The sequence below is a fragment of the Trachymyrmex septentrionalis genome, unplaced genomic scaffold (assembly GCF_001594115.1).
Source record: "Trachymyrmex septentrionalis isolate Tsep2-gDNA-1 unplaced genomic scaffold, Tsep1.0 scaffold87, whole genome shotgun sequence".
Lineage (NCBI taxonomy): Eukaryota > Metazoa > Arthropoda > Insecta > Hymenoptera > Formicidae > Trachymyrmex > Trachymyrmex septentrionalis.
Window position 1 is genome coordinate 2655826 of NW_017306059.1, and position 10025 is coordinate 2665850.

The following is a 10025-nucleotide window of genomic DNA, read 5'->3' on the forward strand; positions in this document are numbered from 1 at the left end:
GACCGACAAGCTCGAAATAAAATTTATTTAACGCTTTCATTTTATATTGCATATAACAATAATATCGTTAACGATAATATCACGGACAATAATATAAATGTACATTGAAAATATTATTTAAAATCCATCTTAGACCGTTAAGGTTTTTATTACTCCTAATAGAAATTAGATTTATCTGTCTCTCTCTATAATAATAGGAACGTAAAATAGGTTTTTAGTCTTAAATATAAAAAGAAATATATTACGAGAGCAAAATCGGTATTTGATGTATTTATTTCCGTTCAACGCGAAGCATAAGGGAGAGAAAAAGAGAAAGCATGTGTCTATGTATCTTTTTTTTTATCCCTGACCTTTGACACGTTTGTATGCACGCGCTATAAAACATCGACGGCTGAATGTTACGAGGGAAAAATGCGAACGGTGTAACTGTAAGTTACGGCGCGCCGGCCTTTGACAACTGACGTTTACGTCTGGTTAAACTGTCGCGTTTTTCCGTCATTTTCGTGCCTTCGGATGCAACACGTTACTGCAGGATAGACATTCTGTACGTTACTGTTTTCCTTAATGTGACTACTTCATAAACTCTGCTCATATATAAGTATCAAAGCTTTATAAACATTTCTATAAACAAGTTTTTATCAGACATCTCAACATTTTTTTCTTTTTGTCTATTCGAATTCTAAATTTAGACTCCTAATTCTGTAACTTTTAACGACAATAACGTTATCGTTCTTGTCATTAAGAGTTACAGAATAGGAAGCTTAAACGATATTCTTCAATGTCTTAGAAAGATATTAAAAATAATTATTTGGCATAATAAAATGGAGAGATACACGGAAAAAATGATTTCATTGATATATGTAAAAATTTTGATATTTTAGCAACCAGTTTTTGAATGTCCTGTATACATAATTATTTTGATAATCTAACAAAATTATTTCGAAATCAGTATCTAGCTATAATAAATTTTTAGATTCTCCAGGAAAAACCATGCCAAAACTTCAATCATGCTAATCATGCTGTTAATTTGCAATAAGATAAACTTGGGGTAGAATGGCCATAGGTTTTCGGAATGCCTACAAAATTGCTCTATTTAACAATTATTGGAGATTACAGCCTATAAAACCATCTTTTCCGTATGGCCATAATACCCGAGTTTATCCCACAACGTACATCTTATAGGAAGTCATCTCTTTCCTTTTCTTTCCTAAGCAAGTCTTGTGTACGTTTGCTGGATATAGCAAGAACTGCGTGTATTGTAATTGGTGAATGTATCGAATGATGCAAGTGCATCGCGTGAAACGACAAACGTGCGTGAGAACAGCTCAAATTAGCAAGTGCGATATATCGCATTTGCCAAACAGGCTTTCATTCACCATTGTTAGATGGAAAGAGAGTAAAGCGCGACCGATTTCATCCTCCCTTCCCACTGACTCCCTCTCCCTCGGTAGCGTTGTCCGATAATGAGACTCGCGTAACGAGTCGACAGCGGAAGGAAACTGCACGATGCCGCAATTGCGGACGACGTCCGCATTTAACTCGGCAATATGATTCGATTAACGACCATCCGTGTCGTCGCCGTCGAATAACGCTGTTCTTTTCCGCGTTCGTCGCGAGTGCGAGATGTTAATTGATCTCGGTAATCCAGATACCGCGACACACGCGGAGGAGTCTTATCAATGAATCTTAACAATGAATTACGTCATCAATTGTACAATCTGGTTGTTTCTCTTCGCGATTTCTTTCGGCTACAGATTGTCCTCTCTTTTTTTCATCTATTCGGGATTTCCCGATTGATTTTTCCTAACGGAAACATCGGGAGACGAATAGTCCCCGGATTAGAAGCGATTGAAAGTGAAGGATTTTCGAAAGATTAAACTCCCGAGGTGCAAACGGATAATAAAGGCCTTCATTTATTATAATTTCAAGCGCGAACTTTACTTTGGCAGAATTTTACTTTGCGGCGTGCTTATCGAGACAATTAATAATTGAGATTGGGGAGAGATAGTGAAGAAGAATCTGAGATAAGGACGACGTGATCGATGCAACACGTTTCCTCCATACATTTAGAAATAAAATGTTACAATTTTATGAAATTTTGTTAGTTATTTGAAAATATCAAGACACACATATTTCACTTAGGCTGGGAAATTTGTGTTTTTTTTTTTTAATGAAAAATGTTAGAGGTGCATTACTAAAATACTTATACTAATTGAAGGTTAGATTAAAATTTCATACGGTACTGTATCGAAAAAAAATTTATTAAGTCTGAATACATATTTCTTTAAATAGTACTAAGTAAACGTTTATTTACAGTAAATAAATATCTACTCGATAAAAAAATGATAAAGTTAAATAAAATTAATGATTTTTGTATCAAATAAATATATGTTTACATTTAATATCTAAATATTTACTTAAAACTATTTAAACAAATATGGATCAAAATTTAGTTTTTTTTTTTCCAGTGTGAAAATAAATACATACACACACTGAATCTTTATTATTTTAACAAGTTAGCATTTTTAAATTATTTAAAGCAACTTATTATGTAATGGACTCTTTGTATTAAGGAATCTATTAGGATAGACGAAAAAAATCCGGGTCAGCATCTCTCGATCAAGTGGCTGCATTTAGCGTCTAAACGAGTGTAACTTTATATTTTACCGTAAAATTTTCATCCCTCGATAAATATATTTCTCGGTCGATCGTAGACTCGCGTTCGTGAAAATCTGCGAGGGGGAGTCTAATCGACGGGAAACGAATAACCCCTTGATCCGGCGGCGTTTCACGTAAGATTACCAAACCGGCGATTACCGGCGTGATCGATCGTTCATTATCTTCCACAATTAATCGCGCTTCCCCGTCCGAGTCCAAAGGGCGTCGAATGTTCAACGCGCGGCGCAGTCGATCCTGATGCAAAAAAGTAACCTTGCTCGCGGTTTGCCAACGTCGGGAAGTTGTTGATTAACGCTGTTGATAATGAGTCCGAGCTTCAATTCCGCGACGCTTTTACGAATAGGTCATCGAGCTGCTCATGCAGAGAAGAATTCTACCTTTCGGGACTGGCAAATTTTTGAGTACTCAGACACGCTGAAAGAAAGAGTCTGGTAATAGCTAGCAAATGTTCAGCGAAATAATTTCAATCAAACGCTTACTTGATTAATAGTAAAAAATAATTTAATTTTTCTAAATATTTAATTATTGTTACTAAATGGTTAGTTATGCTATTATTTGATAATACTTAGATACTAAATATTTAGAAAAGTAAAATTATTTTTGGTTATATTAACTCCGAAAATTTAGTTGAAATTATTTTATTCAATATTTAGTCGGGCAAATATTGCTGTAAAAAGTTTTGACATTTTAGCAACTAGTTTCAACATCCTGCATATAATTATATTGACAATCTAACAATAACAAAATTATTATTTATATGTATTTAACTGAATTTTAGATATTTTAGCAAAACCGTTCTTTCCGTTATTATGACGAAAAATTTATACCTATTTCTCATTATGTTTGTGTCGTTCGCTATTCTTATTACTAAGTTCAAACCGGGAAGTATTCCAGATTTTATTACTGAACTTATATTTTGGAATATTCTTATAATACTTTATTATAATTTACGTAATCAAAAGATATCGTCGTTACGGAAAACTAAACTTCCGGATATCACGCAGTATACGTAATACACGTATACATACGTAGGATCTACCTCTGGATTTTTCGCGAGATAAAAGAAAAGTAAGGCACGTAACGTTTCTACGAGCAAAAATCTCATAGATCGCATTATCTCAGCGTTTAAGCGCTACAAATAAGCTTCGTTCTTTTTACCGGACGGTAACTTCATTCGCGATGCAGTATCTTTTGTAGTATCTCAAACCGTTCTATTTGTCGTCGCAGTCAGCCTGTTTCGCGAGGTGCGACTGAGACTTCTATCCCGCAGATCGTGAGAACGGAGTCTGAAATGTTTCGCGCGCGCGTTTCAGCCGGCTGACGATCACAGCTCTCGAAACTACCGCTATTGATCGTCGCTCCAAAATACTCTTTCGTCGTGAATCATTGAACACCGCTGTGATCGACGTGTCTTTCTCTCTTTCTTTCTCCTTCTCTCGCTTTTTCCTTCACGATGCGTGTAAGAAAGAAAAGGCGCGAAAAAAGGCGATGAGAGAAAAGGAATATAGGCGAGGAAGGAAGCGAGAGTAGCAGGCCGCGAGAAAAGACGTAGCAGGGAAGCCAGGAGGCGGTATGTGACGTATTTTTAAACGGAGGCAGGCACCCGACCTCCTATACTTAGGCTCGAGTTGTCTTGTAACGATGACAAGAATAGTGTGCGATCACGTTATGTCTCTCGCGCGGCAAAAGACAATCGCCTGCTTTCCAATTTCGAGGAGAACTTATAGTTCATTCTCCTTTTCCTTCCTCGCCGTCTCTTCTCGTCTTTTGATCTTTCATCTTTTTAGATTTTAGGAATCGGAGTGGCTCAGATGAATTAGGATTTTTTCGTTATTCTACATAGTATCATAATTTATACACTCGTGGAATTTATAGTGTCACTACGGACGTATCGTTCGCGGTTGTCTAACGTTTAAATTTTGCTGTTTAGTTGCGCGTGTATTTAGAAATTTTATTATTAGGTTTTATGCGTATAAATTTTGCAGTTGGAAGTTTAGTGCGAAGAGCGGTAAAAATCATAGAACACGTGTGCCCCTCTTAGCGTGCCTTTGCATTTAGATAATTCATAAATAAATAAGAAAAGGTTTTTTTTTTTATTAAATTAAATTATTAATATATATACGATACCAAAGATAATATTCTATTTTCTAACTATTAAAGTATAGTAAATATTTTTCCAAAGATGCGTATCACAATTTAGAGATATTTATATGAGTCTAGTAAAATATCGCAAGATTTTAAGCTTCTCTCTGTTGAAACTGAGAGGGTTGTGTTATGAGTGTTACGTTGAATTATGATTAATGAAAATTAAAATAATGTGATTTATGAAATATCAACTTTAACAATTAGCTTATATCTATTATGTGTTTTAGTAATTATATGTATGTTAAAATGAATCGAATGCTTAGATAGACAGAAATGTGAAGGGCGTATTAATAGGACCCCTTAGGAGGAGTGTAAAAACATTTTTTTATTTTTATCAAAAATATTATAAAGCATCGACATTTTCTAGATTAAAAAAATATTACAAAAAGAGAAATAGTTGAAAAACCTATGATTTCAAGATAGACAAAATTAAAGCTACAATATTTAATGAGTAATTAGCAAGTTGGTTTAAAGGCACATACTAGAATAAGGCACAATACGAATAGCTAGTCCATGTTAAAGTTTTATTAGAAGGGAAGGTCTACGATTTTCGCACGTGTCATATTCTTGTCTGTATCATTGAGATGAGTATTAGTAGTGCGAATAGCCGGTGTACTTTGGAACGTCGCGAGGACGATGTCACCGGTGGCCAGTTTTTGGACCGATGCCTGATCAGCGACTCTCGGACAATCCGAAGACTTCGACCGGCCGGCTACCGAATGACGTATATATGTATTTTCGACTCGGCACCTCCCCCTCGCCTCGCACACCTCGCACACCACCGTCCAATTTTACCCCTCTGGACCGATATCGACAGACGTTGACCTCTCAAGAAAGAAAATAAGAAAGAAAGAGAAAGAAGGAGAAAGAAATGATAAAGCAAATTCCTTTCTTTTAATTATCATCAATAAACAATTAAGATGAAAAGATTAAAATCTATGAATTATTTAAGCTCGTGTAATTACTTGAGCCAGATTTGTGGGCAAACCAAAAATGTATTAAATTATTTGTTATGTGAGTGTATGAAATGTAATTTAAAACACTATGGTTAGTATCACATATCAGGAAAGATACGATAAATACATATTTGTGAGACAACAAATGACAAATTGATGAAGGCATTGAATGACAAATTTTAAGAAACGAATTTCAAATTACTACGTCGCAATAGGAAATGGATCTCGTGCGGTCTTTAAATACTTACATGACAAAACGATTTCATTTTCAAACTCGCGTTTACGCGAGGAGAATCGGAAAAACGGATGACGCGGGCGAGATAGGGAAAGACAATAGATTGATTGCGGATCGAGCAGAATGAAATTGTCGATTCGGACGCGATGTAACCCTTGATGTATGAAGCAATCTCGCGATTCTAATCGATCGGAGGGAAAAAATACCATTGCTGCCCTACATACGGATCACTGAAGAACCTGAGAAAATAATCGCGATTTCAATAGCGTAATCAGATGGGGAACGCATCCGGTGTTCGCTACGCTAAGTGCATCTCCTCCTCCGGCGTTCTACTTCAATCTTACTCATTTACAGAAGCGAGAATCGACATAGCTTATAGTGTATTAATCATCGTCATCTGAAATTTCTCTCTTTTCCAATGAAAGAAATTACAACGGTCAATATTTAGTATTCCTCAGGTTTGCATGGAAAGAAAAATCGTTTTACTGAAGTATCTAAAAATGTAAACTACCCTGTAAGAAAAATGTCTGAAAATGTTGAAAATGGACGGATCAGAATTTTCTGGTTAAACCTTACTAGAGTTTTAGTTGTGAACCGGAATTCTGATTTGATGTAATCAGAATTTTTCTGGTTTCTCCATTTTCAACCAGATATTCTTCTCCGTGTTGGTACAGATCTGAAAACAGATTTTGTTTGGATCATCAAAATAATTATGTAGGACGCTTAAAAACACTGAGATTGCTGAAACGTCAAAATTTTTTTGTTAGTATAGTCATCAAAACTTAAGCTTTCTATACAGGATGTTTTTCAGCAAAAGACTGCACACAGTTTAACACAGTGAATCATTACATTCATATTGTTTGCTAATGTTAAACAGAGACGAAACGATTTCTGTTACACTGCGTATCTTGCTTGGAAGCAAGAGAACAGACAATTATTTTGATGACCAACAAAATTATTTTCAGATCTCTGATAAAATTTTTAGATACTTCCAACGGAATCGTTCTTTCAATGTTCTGCACGAGTGTAACCGGAAAAATCAATATCCGTTCAACGTTCGACGTCGCGAATTGAAGTTTAACGCGTAACCCAAGACGAGAAGCGTCGATAAACAATTATCCTCGCTAATGCGAGAAGCGATTGCGAATGCGCCGAACGTACGAGATACGCGAATGAAGAAGCGTCGAGAGCCTTCCCCATCTGTGCGCGTCAACACCGATCTTCGGAGCTTCGATCTCTACTTCTCATCTCTCTGAATTTCCGTTAATCCCGCCACGCCGGTTATTGTCGCGCTTCGTGTATTTACGGTGCACGCGCAGATAATATCGTCCGCGCACAGGGCGCGTTTCATTGTTACACCCGGTGACTGCGGCTGCGGCTCTGCGGTTGGCTTTGTGCCGCGTCTCGTCGTATAACTCTTCGTCGTACTCTTCTCCCGGTCGGAAGGTACGAGATACAGCGAGCACGGCCGCGACCCGAGGCGGCCTCAATTAACCGTTGCCATTCGTGCGCGCGCGTCCAAACTTTACGCATGGCAGGGAGGGGCGGAGTGGCGGTATTTATCGCGTAATGAAGCGCGAGAAGGTCGTTAACGTCAAAGTTGGAAGAGATAGTTATCGAATAACTGATAACCCTTCCTTCCCCCCCCCTCCCTCCCCCTCCTCTTTTATCCTCTTTTCATTCGCCGTCGTCCCTTGCACTTTTTTTCTGCGGACCGCGGCGGAAGCAACAATGATGATATGGCTGTCCTTCGTTGCAACAGCCTCTGAAAATGAAGCAAAATTCGCCCATAACTGAAACGTGGATCCTAGGACATTCTCCTAATTTTTTAATAGTGTCACGATTTGTCGTAATGTTTATATATATAGTTAAAAATTTTAAAACTTCGAAGACTAATAAACAAAGAAAGCTTTAATGAGTCTCAAGGACTCATATATTTCTTTAGCAAAAATATTATATACTTGTAAGAATGTGTTGGAGCCAATGAAAGGCAAGCGCAGTTATTGGGACATATAAATATATTATCTATTATGAATTATACGTAATTAATTATAAAGCCTTGGCCTTGGCCCGACACATTCCTGTAATTATTTTTTATCCATAAAAGAAATTTTATAATTTTCCAGTCAGGCGCGTTTCAATGCCTGGCACGTTTTTATTTCGATCGGCGATATACAAAGGGACAAAACAAAGGTCCGGTTGCTTTTTCCGCAACCGCGTAATGATAAAATCACAACAGCCGCAATATAATCACCGAATCGGCTTCTCGCAATCGCCCCGTGCGTGATTTTCTTTTGACAAAGTAGACAAAAAAGAAGTAAATGAAAAAGATTTCCCCCTGACCGATGTCGACCGCTAAAGTCCGACCTTTTCCACCTGGCGGTTCGTGAGAACCCACCTCGTTTTTTCCACCCATTTCCTTCATCGTATGAGCCAACATCGAGGATGTCGCATATGCGCAAACCATACGTGATTTACGACACGTTCCACTTGAGATTTAATCTATCGCCCTTTTATGTCAGTGTAATTAATTGCGATTCTTTTGTATCTTTTTTTTTTTTGTCAAATAATTGAACTGTAACTTCGATATTAATTAGGGATTAAGTAGGTCAAATTGATTAATTGGTCAATTAGTTTTTTTCGGATTCTACAAAAAATACTCAGATTTTTTTTCTTTTCGTTGGATAATTACTGAAATTGCGATCCTGTACCATGTTTTTCAAAATTTCATGATGAATACAAGTCGGTATTGCTGCCACGTTTAAGTGGCTTGTACTCTCTATGTAAGTGGAAACCAACGATGGGGTGATAATGATCTGGCTTCTTTTCACCCTCTTTCAAATTCTGTGTTGTATCGCTCGCATCTCTCTCTTTCTCTCTCTCTTTCTCTCTCTCTCTCTCTCCTGCTCTCCCTCTCGATTTCCCGACACTGACCTCTCCAATTTTCAAATTATACTGCCTTCAGCAAGGTTGCGGCCAGACAGAAGGGAGGCTTCAAATTGTCCGTACATCCACCCTATCGCACCGCCGGATTTCACCCCTCTACACTCACACTTCGGCAACAATACACACATTTCCATTCCCATTCACGCACATAACTTTGCGATCTTTACGAATACATAGACACGTATCCTCATTGGTTGCTGTATATAGACTATCTAGAATCTAACAAATCATCCTTTATCCGCATTGATCAATTAAGTTGATCTTCTCTTAACAAAACTATTGAATGAGATCATCATTTACTGTACGTTTACAATTTTTAGTATTAGATTTTGCTGTTTTGCAATAAATTATATTTGACAATATATTTGAAATTAATAATAAAGTTTAGATATATGTTTGCGTAAAGTTAATTTTTTACGAACTCTTAATTTTTAATTTGTAATACGAATTAGAATCTTAGATCTCGATGTTTTTAAGAAAATAATTCCAAAAGAATCAACTCAAAGGGATGAAGAAATTAATGTCTTTTCATTTGATAGGTGTCTTATTCATGTTAAATGTTATGATATTTTTAATTAAAAATACATTTAATTTATCAGAAAATTATAAACGAACTGATGAAAGCTATTAAAAAGCTGTTAAAAAAATGAGAATTATAGTATTTTTATTGCACGTTTAATCGTCGATACTAAATGTTTGGTCACTTTGCAACCTCTGCTGGGATTAAAACCGTTCGAAGTAAGAGAAGTCATATAAACGTCGATTTGATCTGGAACTCCTACAAAGTTGCGACTCTCACTGAAAGCTGGATATTTTACCGTTGAGCGCGCAATTTTCTTCTCACGTCCGTTTAATCGAAATATTTTTATACCTAAGTTTTGCAACGCGAACGTGATAATGAAACAACTCTCTTATTGACTAAAATATCAATCACGTTTAAAAATATACAGAACATTTATACAAGAATAAGAATAAAAAATTGTCTTTGTCGAATATTTAATATAATTTTAATCAATAATAATAATAATTAAGGAGTATATAAGTCAATGCTGGATATTATTGCG

At 36.4% G+C, this 10025-nt stretch overlaps 1 protein-coding gene across 2 annotated transcripts in view; it reads left to right on the forward strand.

Annotated features, from left to right (window-relative positions):
• The window catches only part of LOC108755372 (serine/threonine-protein kinase minibrain), a 96525-nt gene that overhangs the window by 26202 nt on the left and 60298 nt on the right, over positions 1-10025 (forward strand). The window lies entirely within an intron of this gene.